Consider the following 16,904-nt stretch of genomic DNA (forward strand, 5'->3'; position numbering starts at 1 on the left):
CTGGATCAAGTGGTAGCTCTGTTTTTAGTTTTCTTTTTTTTTTTTTGCGGTATGTGGGCCTCTCACTGTTGTGGCCTCTCCCATTGCGGAGCACAGGCTCCGGACGTGCAGGCTCAGCGGCCATGGCTCACGGTAGCAGCCACTCCACGGCATGTGGGATCTTCCCGGACCGGGGCACAAACCCGTGTCCCCTGCATCAGCAGACAGACTCTCAACCAGTGCGCCACAAGGGAAGCCCCTATTTTTAGTTTTTTAAGGAACCTCCATACTCTTCTCCATAGTGGCTGTACCAGTTTACATTCCCACCAACAGTGCAAGAGGGTTCCCTTTTCTCCACACCCTCTCCAGCATTTATTGCTTGTAGACTTATTGATGATGGCCATTCTGACCGGTGTGAGGTGATACCTCATTGTAGTTTTGATTTGTATTTCACTAATAATTAGCAATGTTGAGCATCTTTTCATGTGCCTGTTGGCCACCTGTATGTCTTCTTTGGAGAAATGTCTATTTAGTCCTTCCACCCATTTTTTGATCGGGTTGTTTGTTGTTTTGATATTGAGCTGCATGAGCTATTTGTATGTTTGGGAGATTAATCCCTTTGGGTCGCTTCATTTGCAAGTATTTTCTCCCATTCCATAGGTTGTCTTTCTGTTTTGTTTATGGTTTCCTTTGTTGTGCAAAAACTTTTAACTTTAATTACGTCCCATTTGTTTATTTTTGTTACAATGAGCTTATTTTTAATAGACAGCTTGGCTTGCAAGGAAGTAAGAGAAATCCCAAAGTCATAAAAAAGAAAAAGAGTAAAAAGTAGCATGCACTGTAAGCAAATCCATATATCAGAGTAGGGAATGGGAGGAGGCTAAGCCTTGGGCCACTGCAAGTAGATGGGCTAAATTTGAGAATCTCACCCTAGACCAGGACATTTGAAGATGGCCATAACCTTAGACAAGGGTGGCCTAGGAAGAATATTCATGCTAGCAAACCAAAGAAGCTTATCAAGAAGTCTGTCTCCACACTGATTCTAGATAGGGTGAAAAAGAAAAAGAGGAATAGTCACCCTCTGAAATTTTTAACCCATGAAACTGGCCCCGTCTAGTCTGGAATTCAATCTTACACTCTCCTTATGATCAAAGAAACTCCAAACCAAGAAATCAAAGAACTTGCTAGAGCACTGGTAGCTGGCAGATCTCAGGCACACAGATCTCACCAATTATGTTCAACAAAGTAAGTGCTCACAATATTAAAATTACTAAACACACAAATAAACCATGAGACAGAATCATCAGAAATAATTAACAGATTTATTGCCCCAGAGATTTTAGATATTGGAATTACTATATAGAGAATATATATAATCACGTTTTATATGTAAAAGAAATAAAGGTGATTTCTAAAAAATAAAAAAATGTAAAGAATCCATTAGATACAACCAGATAGATTTGAAGCAAAATGCTTAGAATTGAAAAATATGATCCCTGAAATTTAAAATACGATTTGTAAATTAAATATAAATTAGGTGTAATTGAAGAGGAAAGTTGTGAACTAGAAGACAAATCTAAAGAAGTTTCCCAGAATGAAATACAGAAAGCCAAGGGGTTGGAAAATAAAAAGAGGCTAAGCATCAGGGAAGATATATGTGTCTAATCAGAGTTCCACTAGGAGAAATAAAATAATGGAAAGACAATATTTGAATAGAAATTGTTTGAAAATTTTCCATAAATGATGAAAGATATGAATCCACACATATAGGAGGTATGATAGATATCAAGCAAGATAAATGAAAAGTAAATTCAAGCATGACAGTAAAAGTGTAGTCCAAAGTTAGAGGAACTACCATAAAAGTAACCAAAGAGAAATGTATACCACCTACAAAAGAACAATTTCTAGACTGAAAATAAATACCAGAGACATTAGCATAATATATTCGAAGTGCTGAAGTAAAATAATTGTCAGTCTGAAACTGTGTTTCAGCAAAACTCATTTTTCTCATTAACAGTTTTTTTGAAAAATTATAGTTCATGTACAATATTATATAGCAAAACTCTTTTTTAAGACCAAAGATGGAATACAATCATTTTCAGATAAATGAAACCTAAGGGGATTTACTAGCAATAGACCAACACAGATAAAATTTCTGAAAATGAGTCAAGAAGTATGGTTTGAGGGACTTCCCTGGTGGCGCAGTGGTTAAGAATCTGCCTGCCAATGCAGGGGACATGGGTTCAAGCCCTGGTATGGGAAGATCACATATTCTGCAGAGCAACTAAGCCTGTGCGCTACAACTGTTGAGCCTGCGCTCTAGAGCCTGCGAGCCACAACGACTGAGCCCGTGAGCCACAACTACTGAAGGCTGCATGCCTATAGCCTGTGCTCCACAACAAGAGAAGCCACTGCAATGAGAAGCCTGCGCACTGCAATGAAGAGTAGCCCCTGCTCGCCACAACTAGAGAAAGCCTGCGTACAGCAACAAAGACCCAATGCAGCCAAAAATAAATAAATAAAATTAATTAATTAATTAATTTTTAAAAAAAGAAGTAAGGTTTGAGATTCAAAAAGGAATAGAGGGCTTCCCTGGTGGCACAGTGGTTGAGAGTCTGCCTGCTGATGCAGGGGACACGGGTTCGTGCCCTGGTCCAGGAGGATCCCACGTGCCGCGGAGGGGCTGGGCCCATGAGCCATGGCTGCTGAGCCTGTGCATCCGGAGCCTGTGCTCTGCAACGGGAGAGGCCACAACAGTGAGAGGCCCATGTACCAAAAAAAAAAAAAGGAATAGAGAGCAAAGACTTTGGGACGTGTGAATAAATCTAAACAAACATTGTACAAATCAATAATAAAACATTAATTTGTGGAATAAAAAAAGACAACTAAAATACTGGGTAACAATAACATGTAAATTAGGATGAGATAATCAGAGTTTAAGAAATGTGTATTAATTGGGAAGAGAGTTGAGATATAGATGAATAATAGCTCACAACTGATTGTTTATAGTGTACTAGACATATGTAATAACTCACTTAACCCTCGTAACAGCCTTCTGAGTTACATACTATAGTTATCCTCAGTTTACAGATAAAAGTGGCACAGAGTTTAAATAATTTACCCAAGGTCACATAGCTAGAAAGCAAAGAGCTGGGTTCAAACTCAGGTAATATAACTCTAAAATGGATATACTATATAGTATTCTCTGTGCTGTTTCTAGAAAGTTAAAAATAAGTGATAAAAATTTAAGTAAACAGTAGAAGATATAGTTTCAAAACAATGAGGGGAAGTGGAATAAGAAAGAAAAAAACACTAAATAAGTACAAAAGAAGGCCCTCCCCAAAAAACAAAAAAACAAAAAAGTAGAAAAAGCAGAACAAATAAAATGCACAATGTAAGATAGAAAAAAATAAAACCAAATTAGATAACATAATAAACAGAAGTAGATTAAAATTAGTTAAAAGAGAGATTTTGAGATTCGATTTTTAAAAACCCATCAATATGCTGTTTACAAGAGACTTATAAAACATAAGGACACAGAAAAATTAAAAATAAAACGTTCCTTATGTGCTACACCTCAATTTTTTTAAATGTTAATATTCCACAAAGAAAATAACTATCAAACTTTCAATTAACAGATTATTTAGTACACAATTATCCAGAGAACAGAAAGAAGCAATGGTCCTACAGCTCATTCTGAGGACAGTTTGAAAAAGGAAAACTACAGGCCCCTCTGTATCCTAACAGGAACAGCATTCTAAAATGTATCTATTTAGGGCTTCCCTGGTGGTGCAGTGGTTGAGAGTCTGCCTGCCGATGCAGGAGACATGGGTTCGTGCCCCGGTCCAGGAGGATCCCACATGCCGTGCAGCAGCTGGGCCCGTGAGCCATGGCCGCTGAGCCTGCAAGTCCGGAGCCTGTGCTCCGTGACGGGAGAGGCCACAGCAGTAAGAGGCCCGCGTACCGCAAAAAATAAATAAATAAATAAATAAATAAACAAAATATATCTATTTAAATCACCACATTAAGAGGCTAAAAGATAAAAACCATATGACTGCCTGATAAATGCAAAAAAAATCATTTGATAAAACTTAAAACCTGATGATAATAACAATTTTTACAAAAGTAGGAATGAGGACAATTTTCCTTTACCTAAGAAACAATTTCTATCAAACAATATACTTTTACTTGGAATTATGACAGGTAAAAAGTAGTCCCTTAAAATAAAGAACAAGACAGATAAGCCCACCATCAGTACCTTTGTTGATACTACATAATCTTCGCCAGCAGAGTAAAACAAGAAATAGAAGTAAAAGGGATAAGAATATGAAAGGAAAAATGAAACTATCATCATTTTATGATTATAATTACTCTCATAAAAGATACAGGTAAAAATTATTAGAATCTATAAGAAATTAATTAAATGACTAGATTTAAGATCAAAATATAAACATCACATTTCTAAAAAAAAAAAAAAAAAACTGGGGAAGTAAAAGGGAAAAACTCAAGCATTTTTTTCTGCCTTTTCTGTGTAACCTGTTCCATGGATAACGAACTAGTAGGCAAAGGGAAGCATCTCATACAATTATTCAAAGTAATACATGAAAGCAAAATGGTAGAAATAGAATATCATCTTTTTGCAACCGACAATGAATTAATGAGTCTAAATATTGAGTATCAATGGCTGCTAATATTTTTTTAAAAGAGTGAAAACCAGACTTCCTGAAAAAAACATAAATGGATAAAACCTGAGCCTGATGAAGCATCTGGATCAAGCTGCCAATTTCTAAGAAATACAGAGGACACAGGAACGTGATGGACTATAACATGAGTGTGCAACCAGCAAAATCCACACTGTAGAACTCTGTGTCAAACAGACTGAGTTTGCAACAGATGAAGTGTAGGGAAAAGCAAAGGATGGAGGGAGAATCCATAGATTAAAAGAGACTTAAAAGACATAACAAGGTGTTTTAAAAAAAAAAAAAACAGGCAAGACTAAATTATAGCGTAAAATAATGCAAGGGAGAGATTGCTATGAAAGACAGGATAGTGGTTATCTAGGGGGAAGAGAGGGGACTGTGAACTGTATGGGGCATATAGAGGGACTTCTGAGATGACAGGAAAAGTTGTTTCCTGACCTGGATAGTGGCTACAGTGTATCCATCTTATAGTTATCCACTAAGCTCTACATTTGTTTCATTTAGTGTTCTGTTTCTATGCTTTACTTTACAATTTAGAAGTTTTTAAAAGTTTTCTAAGAAGCTGTATTTCTCTATCACACAGCAAGCAATTAGAAAACATAACTTCAAAAATATATATTATTAATTCATGATACCCAGGAATACATCTAGCAAAATATGTATAGAACCTTTATGGAAAAAATAATAAAACTTCAGTGAAAGACTTGAAAGAAATTCTTTTTAAATATAGAGATATACTATATTCACTGATAGGAAAACTCATTAGCATTAAGATCTGATTCTCCCCAAACTGGTTGTTGTTGGGAGACAATTCTACATGAGCCTCTTGTATTTCTGAAGGTCTTGTGTGCAGAGACACTAACTGCTTTTATTCCAAGCTATCTTTTCAAGACTCTTTGTATACTAACAGCCTGGGAGGATAGAGACAGGGTTTCCCTCCAGAGCAAGAGAGTAGATTTTTTATTGTTCTCTAAAAAGATAATGTCTCCCTCTGGGGCAAAGATCAGGCTGACTCATTCCCCATTATAGAAGATGCAGGTTCCCTAAGCTCAGTGTCCTCTCCTATAATATAACCCACTGGACTGCAGCTACCACCCAGCCCTCTTCTCATAGCCCTCTGTCTGGAAACACGGCAAGGGGAACCAACACCAACACGCTGCTTGCTGTGCTATGAGTAATAGATCCCGTCCTTCGTCTGTGACCCAGGAGTCTCGTGTGTTCTGCCAGCATAAATGAGACTGTGGCAGGCTAGCTTATTCATTTGTAAGTAGGATAAATCTCAGACCCTTCACAGTTCCTCATAGTTAACCACTTGGGAAAAAAAGAGAAATTAGATACCTACTTACATTGTACACAAAAATCTACTCCATATGAATTAAGGACTTAACTGTGAAAAGCAAAAATTTAACTTTTAGAAGAAAATATAACCTAAGGAAAGGGAAAGATTTATTGAACAAAACACAGAAATCATAAAGGAAATAAAGTCAGCTAGATTAAAATAAAAGACTTCTGTTCATGAAAATATTCCATAAAGAAAGCTAAAAGCCACAAACTGGGAGAAAATATTTGTTAACTTTATTAGTGGTAAAGGATAACAATACAGAATATATAAGAACTCTTGAAAATCAATTTCCTAAAAGCCAAAAAAAAAAAAAAGGAAAAATCAAACAAAAGACATGTATAGGAATTTAATAGAAAAGGAAACAAATGGCAGACATATGAAAAGATACTCAACTTCATTAGTAATTTAAAAATGTTAATTAATTGCACAATGATAATGTCCATTTTATTGGCATAAATTTAAAGCACTAGTATGATTTATAGCAATAGGCTTTCTTATACTGTTAGTAAAAGTAAAATTTGGTATAATCACTTCAAAATATAATTTGGCATTATCTTGTAAAATTGAGCATTTGCATACACTAAATAAATTCATCAATTCTATTTCTAGGTATAACGCTTGAGAAATTCTTGCCCATAAGCACCAAAAAACATGTACAAGAATGGAAAATACCAATATTTATCAACAGAGAATAGATAAATAAATTGTGGATTTATTTATGTGGATAATTAACTTATTAAATTGATGAATTAATACTACTATAAGTATGGAAATGAATAAACATAAGTTACAAATATCAACATAAATGATTATATTATATTAGATATATACTTTTGAGTGGGGAAAAAAACAGCAGATACACTATGGCTTCATTTTTATAAATCTCAAAAACAAAGGAGAACTAAACTGTTTGTTTAGTGATAAGTATCTATATGATAAAACTATAAAGTTGTAAGTACAGAAATGATAAAAACAAATCTCATGGTTGTGATTACTTCTGGAGAGTTGGGAGGGATTATAATCAAGGAAAGGTATACAGGCAATTTCAATAGTTCCAGATCTTAACTGAGTGGAATGCATACATATATATAGATATATTTCAATGAAGATGTCAGCATTTTAAGAAAAAACAAGTTTTTAGATGAAAGCACTAACTGAATCTTTAAAATATACTTGACCATGCACCAACAGTAAATATTATTTTCTCTTAAACTGGAAGTAAATCTATATCTGTTAGAAATAATGCGGCCAAACAATGTGAATCTGAAGAATTTTGTTGCCAACACTTTATAGCAAGTATATGAGCCAAAGTGATTTAAGTTTGTAAAAATGCAAAATAGTATAAACAAAACTTGTGCTAAGCCAGATTTGAACATCTAGTGAGAATAACATTCATACTAAGTTTTCTGCATTGCATTCTTTTTGCATTCATTTTTCACTTTTTTTAAAGATTCAAAACATACATATATATCACATTTTTGTATCAAATATTATCTAATGAAATAAGATAAAACAAATTGAATATTTTAAAAGATAACTTGACAGTTGTGAGGAAAACAGACAGTAGAAGCAGGGACATTGGGGGAAGGCTACTGCAGTAGTCAGGGTAAGAGAAGGTGGTGGCTTCAACTAGAAGAGGCAGTGAAGATGGAAAGAGGTGGATAAATTTGGGATGATGTTGCAGATTGGGTTTCCTGGGATGCTGACTCTGAGAAAGATCAGGGTGAAATAAGTGTATAATTCGGGGCTCTTAGCATCAACACCCTTGACAGGGAAATAAAAGGGAAAGGAAGGGAGCAGGTTGGGCAGAAGGAGAAGTTGGGCTGTGATGCAGTCTCAGTGAAGGCCTCAGCAGAGTCATCCTGTGTTAGGAGTCGGGCCTCAAGCATCTGTCACTGTACATGGTTTGCTTACCCCCAGGAAAGGGGTGTGACCTTGAGTGTGGTGGCTCTCTTCAGGGGAGGGCAATTTCCAGAGAGGGCAGAGTGGCTGTGAGTTGGCAACACATCCAGCAGCTGTGGGCATAAGTCCCTTAGTCCCCTCTGAGGGGCACGTCACAGCATCTAGTACAGATATGTGTTGGGGGAATAGGAGACTTGCTGATGGATTGAATGTGGAAGATGAGGAAAGAGAGCTACTGAATTTTTGCTCTGAGAGCAGATGGTGGTGCCATTCATTGACATAGGAAGAAGGGGAGGAGGAAGAGGTTTAGGAGATGGAAATCCAAAAACTCTTTTCTGTGATGTTTAAGTTCAAGATGCTTATAAAAATTCAAGAGGAGATGGCAAGTTAGATAGGCAATTAGATGTAGACATGTGGATTCCTAAGGAGAAGTCCATGGTAGAAAACAAAACAAAACAAAACAAATTTAGTAGACATGGCAAATAGATGACTTTTAAAGCTCTGAGACTGGATATGATCATTTAGGAAGATTGTACAAATAGAGAAGAGGACCCTGACCAAGCCCAAACCACGCTGACTTTAGAAGTGGGGCAGAGGGACTTCCCTGGTGGTCCAGTGGTTAAGAATCCACCTTCCAATGCAGGGGACGTGGGTTTGATCCCTGGGTGGGGAACTAAGATCCCACATGCTGCAGGGCAACCAAGCCCACGTGCCGCAACTACTGAGCCTGCACACCACAACTAGAGAGCCCACATGCCACAACTAGAGAGCCCACACGCTCTGGAGCCCATGTGCCACAGCTAGAGAGAAGCCTGCATGCTGCAACGAAGAGCCTGTGTGCCACAGTGAAAGATCCTGCATGCCACAACTAAGACCTGATGCAGCCAAAAATAAATAAATATTTTTTTTTAATTGAACTCATCTTTTTTTTTCAAGACTAGTTTTTGTAAGTCAATTTATTTTTTTTAAGTATTATTTTAACTATTTATATTTATTTTTGGCTGCATTGGGTCTCCGTTGCTGCACACAGGCTTTCTCTAGTTGCGGCAAGCGGGGGCTACTCTTCGTTGTGGTGCATGGGCTTCTCATTGCAGTGGCTTCTTCTGTTGCGGAGCACGGGCTCTAGGCGCGTGGGGTTCAGTAGTTGTGGCTCGCGGGCTGTAGAGCACAGGCTCAGTAGTTGTGGCGCACGGGCTTAGTTGCTCCGCGGCATGTGGGATCTTCCCGGACCAGGGCTCGAACCCATGTCCCCTGCATTGGCAGGCGGATTCTTAACTCCTGCGCCATCAGGGAAGCCCCAAAACTGAACTCATCTTTAAAAAAAAAAAAAAAAAAGGAAGTGGGGCAGAGGATAGGAGCCAACAAAGAAGATTAAGAGGAACCCATGACATGGGGTATAATGGAAGCCAAGTCCTGGGGAAAAAGTATTTCAAGAAGCAAAGAGTAATTAAGTGTCAAATGCTGCTGAAAGGTCAGGTAAGACAAAGCAGAGAGGAGACCACTGGATTTGGAAATTATGGGGGTAACGTGTCATTGACAAAACAGTCTTTGTGAAATAATAGAAATAAAATATGAGCAGTGAATTAGGGAAGAGAGTTGAAATTGAGGAGGTGGAGGCAGCAATATAGACAACTTTTACAAGAAGTCAGTCATAGCCATTTGAATCTGAGAGACTAGGATTTGTTGCTAGCTTTTTGAGTTTCTCAAGATAAGATGGAATTTTTTATAATATCAATTGTCCAGTAAGTTGGCACATTGTTCAACACAGTGCAGACCAACATTGTGAGTATCAAAAATACATCTGGGAGTCAGGTTCAGCCAGTGGGTTATGAGTTTCTGACTTCCATCAAGAAAGCGAACTCTCGGTCTTCCCTGGTGGCGCAGTGGTTGAGTCCGCCTGCCGATGCAGGGGACGCGGGTTCGTGCCCCGGTCCAGGAAGATCCCACATGCCGCAGAGCGGCTGGGCCTGTGAGCCATGGCTGCTGAGCCTGCAAAAAAAAAAAAAAAAAAAAGAAACGAACTCTCAAAAAGTAAACTATTATAAATATCATGGTAGAGCATGCTCCAGGACAGGTGAGTGAGTACAGGAAACTTGCGGAGGCTAGAATGCATAGAAAGTTGGGGAAGATTCATTTAAAATGACCCCGGAGAGGAAGACAAGCCTCAGATGGACTTTCTCAAGGTCAAGATTGAAGGAGGAGGAAGAAAAAATTGCTGGCAAACGCTTGTGGCCAAATCACCTATCCTCCGACGTAGCATTTATCAGCACTAACACTTACATTCTGATTTCCGTGTGGCCCTCTCTTTGATGTTATTTAGGTCCGAGAGCCAGATTGTCAATGGCTTTTCATTTCAGCTACTTTGAAGTTTGGACTTTATTCTGCAGACAATAGGAAACCATTGAAAGTTTTTGAATAGGGGAAAGATGTATAATCAAAGTGAGTTTTTAACAGAATTATTTCTTCAGCAGTGAGCAGGATGGAGTCAAGCAAGGCTAGGTTAGATGCAGAAAGTCCATGTAGGAGATTTTTCTGGTTGTGGAAATGGAGAGTAAGAGGTGAAGATTGATGGGTGTGGGGCATTAGAAAACAAAGACAATGCTCAGTCTACATTAGTGTGTGTGTGTGTGTGTGTGTGTGTGTGTGTGTGTGTGTCGGGGGAAGGGAGGAAGGGTGACAGTGGGGTTTTGTGGGCTGACATGTCAAAAGCAATAATAGCCAATATATGGATGGCACCATATAGCCTACAAGTGCTTTCACATCCATTATCTCATTCGCCCTCACCACACCCTTGTGAGCTATTATTATGCCCATTTAACAAATGTGGAATCTGAGGCTCAGAGAGGTTAAATGATTTGCCCATAAGGTCACAAGATGTTCTTGACCATGGGTGTCCTCACTCCGTGTTTTGACAATGGCTTTCAGGTACACTTAGGCTCTTGATGGTGTGTGGGCAGGAGTCAGCCTGTGTTTGCCTTTCGAAAGGCATGTCCTGAAATTTCAGTTTCTTGGAGGGATTGGCTGGATTCCACTTCTTTGATGCTGGTTCCCTGTGAACTTTCTAAAAGAGACTATAATTTACATATGACAGCTGGAGAGAAAAAAAAGAAAGAATCCATTTCTAAGTTAGTTTTCCATTTTGACTCCAGGCGTTCTCTGAAATGAAACATTAATTCTCTCTCCTAGGCAGGGTAACAGTTAGATCATTAAAATTCTCATCCTGTGAGGGCCAAACCTTGGTGAACTGAGATAAGAAAATGCATTTACCTCTCTTCTCACTGCCTGCCATGCCCCCTCTCAAGTAAAAAGCTGGGAATTCCCTTCTAATGGGTGAGATCTATTTCATTATCTCAACCACAAGTCCATAGGCCCAGGGGCTCAGATGTCAAACCAACCTAGCGGGTCAATTCTACCTTCCTGAATTACTTAAATACTGGCTTTTTCTCTGGCATTAACTGAAAGGAACTTCCCCAAGGACTAAATTGACAGCTGTATTTTCAATTATGGACTAAAGGTTGCTTCTTATCCAAACCAAGATGGCCGACTGAAAGAATCCCAGAAGTATGTGGATGTGATGTTACCTTGCTGATGGACTTTCTCAAGTCAAAACATTTACTTAAAACTTTGTCTTCTCCCAAAGCAGGAATTTCTAACACTTTAGAAGCAGCTTTCCTTATAAAAGCCTTTACACTTTTCAGGTCTTTTAACTTTAAAAAGCTTGTGAATTCTCTTCTAGGTGATTAAAAGCCATTTTGAATTAAATACAGTTGCCCTGATCTTGTCAAAAACGATGGTGCAAAAAAAAAAAAAAGATGGTGCTTTCCTAGAGCTTAATTTACTATACAGAGTTAGAAAGCAGTTGGATTTTTAAAAATTGATTTATACTGCCATCTAGTGATACATTTCATTGCAAATTTCAACACCCTAGAGTACATTTTGGTAGGTCTGCTAGGTTACCCTTAAAAACTTCGTAGAATCGAGGATTTATGCTTCCAAATAGAAAGCAAACTAGCTCCTCTACACAGCGTACAAGGCCCCTCTCATATACAAAGGCTAAGAAAAAAATTTTAACACAGATATAGAAGGGAGCTCCCAACAGAGGTCCTGTTAAACCACAGAGGCTTCTTACATTAGCTTTTTCACTTATATCTTTGACTTTTATTGTAATTATCCCACATAAGCTGTTTATGTCTTCTAGGCAAATAAATTCAATCTTGGCTGACTAATTTAATGGTCACTCTATTTGAAAAAGTAGAATTGCATACAGGTTAAACATATGGGAGCTACCATGATGTTGTCCAGGTTCAAATCCTAGCTCAGAATCTGCAATCTGTGTGCCCTTGGAGAGTTATAAAACACCCCCATGGGCTTCCCTGGTGGCACAGTGGTTAGAAATCCGCCTGCCAATGCAGGGGACACGGGTTCAGTCCCTGTTCCAGGAAGATCCCACATGCCGCGGAGCAACTAAGCCTGTGCACCACAACTACTGAGCCTGCGCTCTAGAGCCCGCGAGCCACAGCTACTGAGCCTGTGTGCCACAGCTACTGAAGCCCGCACTCCTGGAGCCTGTGCTCGGCAACAAGAGAAACCACCACAATGAGAAGCCCCGTGCACCGCAACAAAGAGTAGACCCCGCTCACCACAACAAGAGAAAAGCCTGCGCACAGCAACGAGACCCAACACAGCCAAAAATATAAGTAACTTAATTAATTAAAACACCCCCATGCCTCAGTTTCCTAATCTACAAAAGAGGGGTAATAATCAAATCTACCTCACAGAGTCATGCAAAAACACTATGCTCAGCACAGAAACTAGCACAAAGTAAATGCTCAGTGGAAACACAAGGTACCATTATATTGATGGATCACAGGCAGCCTAATGTGCATAGCCACTGAGGATGCAGAGATAGAAGAACAGCTCCCTGTCCCATACCCTTAGCAAATAGATCTTTGGACACAATGAAGACCCAAGGTCAGGTCTCTGGATACTAGAATTATTATATGATCCAGCAATTCTAGGTAAATACCTAAAAGAATTGAAAACAGAGACTCAAACAAATTTTGTATTATTCACAATAGCCAAAAGGTGGAAACAACCCAAATATTCATCAGCAAATGCATGGATAAACAAAATGAGTTATATACATTACGGAACACTATTCATCCTTAAAAAGGAATGAAATTCTGATACATGCTGCAATGTGGATGACCTTGGAAACATTATGCTAAGTGGAATAAGTCAGACACAAAAGGATAAATGTTGTCAGATTCCGCAATATATGAGTTACCTAGAATAGTCAAATTCACAGAGACAGAAAGTAGAATGGTGGTTACCGGGGGCTGGAGGAAGGGGGCAAAGGGGAGTTATTGTTTAATGGTTACAGAGTATCAGTTTGGAATGATGAAAAAGCTCTGGATATGAAATAGTGATGATGGTTGCACAACAATGAGAATGTACCTAATGCCACTGAATAGTACACTTAAAATGGCTAAAATGGACTGTGGAAAACAGTATGGAGTTTTCTCAAAAAACTAAAAATAGGACTACCATATGACCCAGCAATTCCACTCCTGAGTATATATCCAAAAAAAGCAAAAACACTAATTCAAAAAGATACAGGCACCCCAATGTTCATAACAGCATTATTTACAATTGCCAAGACATGGAAACAACCTAAGTGTCTGTCAACAGATGAATGGATAAAGAAGATGTGGTATATGTATACAATGAAATACTACTCGACCATAAAAAAGGATGCATTTTTGCCATTTGCAACAACATGGATGGACTTGGAGGGCATTATGCTAAATGAAATAAGTCAGAGAAAGACATACTGTATGATATCACTTATACGTGGAATCTAAAAAAATACAACAAACTAGTGAATATACAAAAAAGGAAGCAGACTCAGAGATATATATAGTGGTTTACCAGTGGGGAGAGAGAGAGGAGGGAGGGGCAGTATAGGAGTAAGAGGTAAAAACAATTATGTATAAAATAAGCTACAAGTATATTTTGTGCAACAGAGGGAATATAGCCGATAGTTTATAATAACTATAAGTGGAGTATAATCTTTAAAAATTGTGAATCACTATATTGTACACCTGTAACGTATATGATATTTTACATCAACTACTTCAATTTTAAAAATTAAAAAAAAAAAAAAGAAGAGATAAACCAGGCTGGAATAGGCAATGTGCTGGGAGATATTGAGAAGGTGTTTCTCGAACTGGCCTTAAGACTATGCCAGCTTTAAATGATCTGGGAGGAGAAAGGAGGAATCACGTGGGAGGACCCAGCCTGTCCTGAGCATGTGAGGGAATTGGAAGGACAACCTTCACATCTTCTTGCCACAAAGACTCTGCCACCAATAGTGATTCCACTTGGTTAAATAAGAAATAATAGAACAAGTAATAATAATGGCTAACCTTAGGTAGTGCTAAAGACTTTGTGTTTATTACCTTGCTTAACCCTCATAATAACATCATGAGGTAGAACTGTAGTTATCAACCCATTCTGAAGCTCAGAATGTTTAAATTCCTTGCCCAAGACCATGTGCTAGAGAAAAACAAAGCTCCAGACCCTGGCTCTTCACTGCTGGTTTAAACTACCACTGGTTAATGAATGACACATTTTCCACTCTACTTAACATTTTCCCACCACCTAGATAACCAGACAGAAAGGTAAACTAATTTTAAATTAGCTCCAGTTAATATTAAATCAACAAAGCATTATCTGAATTAGTCTCAAAGTAATGATTCTTAATCTTTGGGGGTCAGGGTCCCCTCTGAAAATCTGACAACAATTAAAGCCCCTCATCCATACACACACAAAGTTTGCATAGAATTTCAGGGACTCCCTGAAGCCCAGGAGGAGCCCTAAGTTAACATTTCTTGACCTCACTCTTCCCGAGCCAAATAAAACCCCTCCAAGTGCAAGTGGTGTGGGCGTCACACCGGGTCCCAACTCCTCCCATTAGCACAGATCATCAAGGGTGCTGGGGCAGCTGCTCTGCCTACACATATAATCAGATCATAAACTGTCTTCAACCATATTTGTTCTGTTGAATAAGCATTTGAGTTCTTGGCAAGCGTCATGGTCTGGGAATGCTGATGCTTTCATTCTGCCTGTGTGAAGGGGAGCAGGCTGTGGGTAGGCCGTCTGGAGGAAGACTGTGTGAGCAGATATTGTTGCTGCCGCCCCACATACTGTCAGGTGCCACTAGCTGCTGGGGTGGTCAGAAGCCACTTCCAGCCTAGGGGCCAAGAAAAAAAAGCAAACAGAATTAACCTAACTGCCATCCTGTAACAGTCCTGCCCCATGTGTATTGGAGAAGATCAAAAGCATAATAAATAGTTCCCTTTCCCCTCACTCTTGAGTCTAGCAGCTGTGTTTTTCTCCTCTCTAATTTTCTTCTATGCGAGGAACAAAACACAGACAATATGGTATAATGTTAAAAATATTTATAATGTTTATAAATATATAATGTTTAGGAAACAGATGAAGGTTTAAAGCCTAGCTTCACCACTTACTCAGGCAAGTTACTCAGCATCTCTAAACCTCTGATTTCTTTTTTTTTTTTTTTTTTTTAATATTTATTTGGCTGCACTGAGTCTTAGTCTTGGCATGTGGGATCTTCGTTGTGGCATGGGGGATCTTTAGTTGTGGCCATGCGGGATCTTTAGTTGCAGCAAGCGGGATCAAGTTCCCTGACCAGGGATAGAACCCAGGCCCCCTGCACTGGGCGAGCAGAGTCTCAGCCACTGGACCACCAGGGAAGTCCCCGAACCTGTGATTTCTGTTTTAGAAAATGTTGACACGAATGTTTATATTACAGAATTGTTGTGAGGATTAAGTAAGGCAATACACTTATATTCCTGGCACATAATAAGTACTTAATAAGCAGCTACTAAAACCACACCTCATGGTATTTATATTTCTGGCTATCAAGTTTCCACTGAGATTAATAACCCTGTTAATCTGTGTGTTTAAGTCCTTGAATATCAAGAGCTATTGTGATCTCAAGGAAATATAAAAGAGCCATACATCCTAAACCCCATCGTTCAGAAGCTATAACTGCTTTCTCAGCTTTCTCTTCATTCCTGGCACAGAGCTTGGTGAACAACTGAATGGTGGCAGGTACATGTGGGCCAGAAGTTACTCTGGGAGAGCCAGGATCACCTTAAGAAATTAGCAAGTGGAGCAGACATCCAGTTCACTGTCAGAAGACAAGGTCACTGTTAAATCGTAACTTCCTTGACGAGCACACTGTGTGCAGGAGAGGCTCGGTCTTCAGAAGTTTTCTGCAATCCTCTGGTTCCCTGAAAGGAGTTGTCTCCAAAGCACCTCTGGGCAAGCTCTTCCTCTCTTAGCTTGGACGTAAGGAAAGACCTTGGGGAAATCAGCTGGACTTATTTACATCCTAAATCTTTAAAGCAAACAAACAAAAAAGAATTTGAATTTACAATGAAAGACACACAATAGCCTTAAAGACTTAACAAAATAGAACCCAGGATTGAGGGAAAAAAGGAGAAGCAGATGGGACAACCCTAAAGTATACCTCAGTTGTAAATTTCACTCTGCGCTTCCCGAACAAAATGAGAGACAGTAGGTTTCATAGCTCTAATCAGAAGAGAATAAAATGCCATTTGTAGGGGGAGATACAGCTCTTTCCTGGTACTAAAACCTGGTGAGAATTTCTCATACAGTGGAACATACATCAAGATCTGGAGTCATGCCAGGTACTGTCCTCACAACTGTTTTACAGTAAATAAACAGTTTTCGTGTAGCTATTTATTATAGTGACCTGAGATAAAACACTACCTCAAGGGAGATGATCAGACAACACCAGGATGTGGGACATTCCAATGTGGCTTAGTGTCTTCAAAACGTCAATATCATGAAAAGAAAAGGTGGTGGTGGGGAAATGTTTAAGATGAAAAGAGGCAAGATACTGAAGAGACAGAACCATTTTCAATGTA

Source organism: Globicephala melas, chromosome 9, assembly GCF_963455315.2.
Source record: "Globicephala melas chromosome 9, mGloMel1.2, whole genome shotgun sequence".
Lineage (NCBI taxonomy): Eukaryota > Metazoa > Chordata > Mammalia > Artiodactyla > Delphinidae > Globicephala > Globicephala melas.